We start from the raw sequence: 3979 nt of genomic DNA on the forward strand, positions 1-3979 counted from the left end.
ATACGCCGGAGCGTTTCCCCTCCTTATCCTACCGATCGGGAGGAACGCCGGAACGTCCCTCCTATCTCCTCCTTATCCGCCGAACGGGAAGTCACAATCAAGCAATAATGAAATGCCTCACATCATTTGATTTATAACTCAACAAGTACATGCTTTATTGCGGTAAAAAGAAAAATTTTAACTGAAGTACAATTTAAGATGAGATATATTCCATGTGTTTGGAATTGGCTTCCCGTCCAGATGCTCCAACCGGTAGGCCCCGTTATTCAAACTTTCACTTATTCTGAATGGCCCCTCCCAACTGGCCGCCAGCTTTCCATGAACCTTCTCCCTTCTAGCTTCCCCGACCTTTCTCCAGACAAGATCACCTTCCACCAAAAGCCTTGGTCGCACTTTGGTGTTGTATCTTCGTGCAACCAACCTTTTTAGCGCTTCTACCCGGACTGCTGCAGTTTCCCTTCTTTCGTGTAACACGTCCAGGTTTCCTCTCAGGCCTTCTTCATTTGCCTCCATGTCGTTCACCTGTCTTCTCAGTGTTTCCCCGCCCACCTCGATCGGCATCATTGCATCTGTCCCGTAGGTCAAGTTGAACGGGGATTCTCCTGTTGCACCATGGGGGGAGCATCGGTACCCCCATAGGACCGACGGTAACTCATCAACCCAAGCTCCTTTCGCCTCGCCCAACCTTCTCTTCAACTCTTGTATGATTATCTTGTTCATTGCCTCTGCTTGGCCGTTCGTCTAGAGTGCTCAACCGAACTGGTGACATGAACTATGCCCCACTCTTGATAAAAGGCTTTCAATTTCTTATCTATGAACTGTCGGCCGTTATCCGTAATGACTGTTTTGGGCAGCCCGAACCGGCAAATGATCTTCCATACAAACTTCTAGACTTGGGCGGCAGAAATCTTTGCCAATGGTTCAGCCTCTACCCATTTAGTGAAGTAGTCCACTGCCACTAGCAAGAATCTCATCTGTGACCGCCCGGTGGGCAGGGGTCCGACAATGTCCATTCCCCACTGGGCGAACGGCCAAGGGGACACGATACCTTGCAACTCCACTGCTGGCCCATGGAAAACGTTCCCGTGCTTTTGGCAGGCTTCGCATTTTTTGACGAACGTCATACAATCCTTCTCTAACGATGGCCAGAAAAATCCCGCTCTTAACACTCTTGCCTGCAACGTTCGTCCACCCGTATGTCTCCCGCATACCCCCTCATGCAATTCCTTCATTATATATTCTGCTTCCCTTTCCAGCAGACATTTCAGTAGAGGCGTAACATAACCCCTTCGGTAAAGGTCATCCCCGATCAGGCAATACCGAGCAATCTTCTTGGTTTCCTCGGCACTCAAGGTTTCCCCACCGTCCTGCTTCCGAACCAGTTGCACTATGTCGTCCTTCCAGGTATTCACTACCCACCCGGTAGCGACGACGCAGCATTCTATCGTCGGCTTGGTTATTACCTATTTGATCACTGAAGACAACCCTCCTTTCGTGGCTCCGCCGGCCAGCTTTGAGAGTAAATCTGCTCTGATGTTTTCCGACCGGGGAACGTGCCGCAAAGTGAACTCCTTGAAGTCCAAGGCCAATTGCTTGGCCTTGTGAAAATACTGTAACAAGAGGTCATCCTTTACCTGAAAATTCTCATTTATCTGCCCTTCGACCAGTTGGGAATCTGTTCGGCATTCCAACCGACCCACCCCCAGGTCCTTGGCCAACTCCATCCCGGCCAGCAGAGCCTCATACTCGGCTTGGTTGTTGCTGACTTTGAACTGGAACATCAACGATTGCTCCACCAGTATCCCACAAGGTACTTCTAAGACCACCCCCGCTCCACCTCCCCGTCGGCTAGATGACCCATCAACCGAAAGTTTCCAGCAGAACTCCTCTTCTTTAGGGAGCAGATCGACAGCAAAATCTGCTAAGTGTTGACCTCGCACCGACCCCCGCGGCTCGTACTTCAAACCGAACTCCGACAGCTCTACCGACCATCCTATCATCCGACCTGCTAAATCTGGTTTTTGTAGGATCTTAGCTATCGGGTAGTCCGTTCGCACCACGACCTGGAAGCCTTGGAAATATGGCCGCAACCGCCGAGCGGTATAAACTAGAGATAAGGCCACCTTCTCCAACTGTTGGTATCTTACCTCTGCCTCCTTCAAGTTTCTGCTAACGAAATATACCAGTTTGAATTGTGGAACTTCCTGTACCAAAGCTGCGCTAATGGCTCCCTCCGAAACTGCCAAGTATACTTGCAGTTCGTGACCAGGCTCCGGCCGGCCCATTACGGGGGGCTGGGTAAGAACTTCTTTTATACGCCTGAAAGCCTCCTCGCTCTCCTCGTCCCAACATCCCTGCACGGTCTTCTTCATAGCCCGGACGATCGGCTTTGACCGACCAGCCAGATGGGGGAGGAATCGTGACAAGGACGTCAACCGCCCTACCAACCTCTGTACTTCTTTCACCGTCTGGGAACTCCTCATTTCCAACACCGCCTTACACTTGTTGGGATTTGCTTCGATTCCCCGAGCGGTCAACATGTAGCCCAGAAATTTCCCGGCCCTTACCCCGAAGGTACACTTAGCAGGGTTTAAACGCATATCGAACTTTCGAAGTTGCCCCATGACTTCCTTCAAATCCGATAGGTGCTCCTCAACCGACCGGCTCCTAACCACCATATCGTCAACGTACACTTCCATGCACCTGCCTATTTGTCCTTGGAAAACCTTGTCCATTAGCCTCTGGTACGTAGCCCCTGCATTCTTCAGTCCGAAAGGCATGACCTCGTAACAGAAGGTTCCCTGCTCAGTAATGAAAGCGGTTTTGTCGCTGTCCGGCCGGTACATAGGTATTTGATTGTATCCCGAATAGGCATCCAGGAAACTCATCACCTCATATCCTGATACTCCGTCCACCAATGCGTCGATGTTCGGCAGGGGGTATGTATCCTTCGGGCAAGCTTTGTTCAGGTCGGTAAAGTCGATGCACATTCTCCACTTACCGCTGGCTTTCTTAACCATGACTACGTTGGCCAACCAAGTAGTATACTTGACTTCTCTGATGAACCCGGCCTCGATTAATTTCCCCACCTCCTCACCTACCGCCCTCCTCTTCTCTGTGCCTAACCTCCTTTTCTTCTGAGATACCGGTCGGGCATCTCGAAATATGGACAACCTGTGTGAAATAACGTCAGGATGAATTCCTGGCATGTCTGATGCGGTCCAGGCGAATAGGTCCTTGTTCTCTACCAGCACCTCCTCCAAACTTCGCCTCTCGTCCTCCTGAAGGTCTTTACCAACCATTGTCACCCGATCGTCATTTTCCAGGAGACATGGCTGGACACCTCCCATCGGTTCCACCCGGTCGGTGGTGTCTTCTCTCGGGTCCAACTCTGCTGTCGATATAACTGCTCGGGTCTCGCATACCCTATGCCTTGGGGGTTGCACTCTTAACCCCGCTGCATAACACTCCCTAGCTACCCTCTGATCGGCTCGGACCGTTCGGATTGTGCCGTCGTCTGCTGGATACTTCATAGCTAAGTGCGGGATAGACACTATTGCTCCAAACGCGTTGAGACATGGCCGTCCCAACAACACATTGTAAGAAGTGTCCGCCTCTACCAGGAGGAAACGCACTCTTAGCTCTTCCGCCCCCATCTCCGCCCCCAAGCTCACCTTTAAATCCACATACCCCCTTGTGTCAACCCGTTCGCCTGCGAATCCCAATATCTGCTCGTTAAACGGCATGATGGACTCGTCCGGTATTTCCATTTGCTGGAAGGTCTTCCAGTATAGGATATTGGCCGAGCTCCCCTGATCGACCAGCACCTTTCCCACACTGTACCGAGCGATGATGGCCGTGATGACCATGGGGTCGTCTTGGTCCGGGTTGGCTGACATCCTGGGCAGAATTAAAAGGAAGAAGTGAAAAGGTAGGTGGAAGTAGGTCCAAAAGTGCTGGCGAGATTCAAGGACATGTT

Source organism: Vigna radiata, chromosome 6, assembly GCF_000741045.1.
Source record: "Vigna radiata var. radiata cultivar VC1973A chromosome 6, Vradiata_ver6, whole genome shotgun sequence".
Taxonomy (NCBI): Eukaryota; Viridiplantae; Streptophyta; class Magnoliopsida; order Fabales; family Fabaceae; genus Vigna; species Vigna radiata.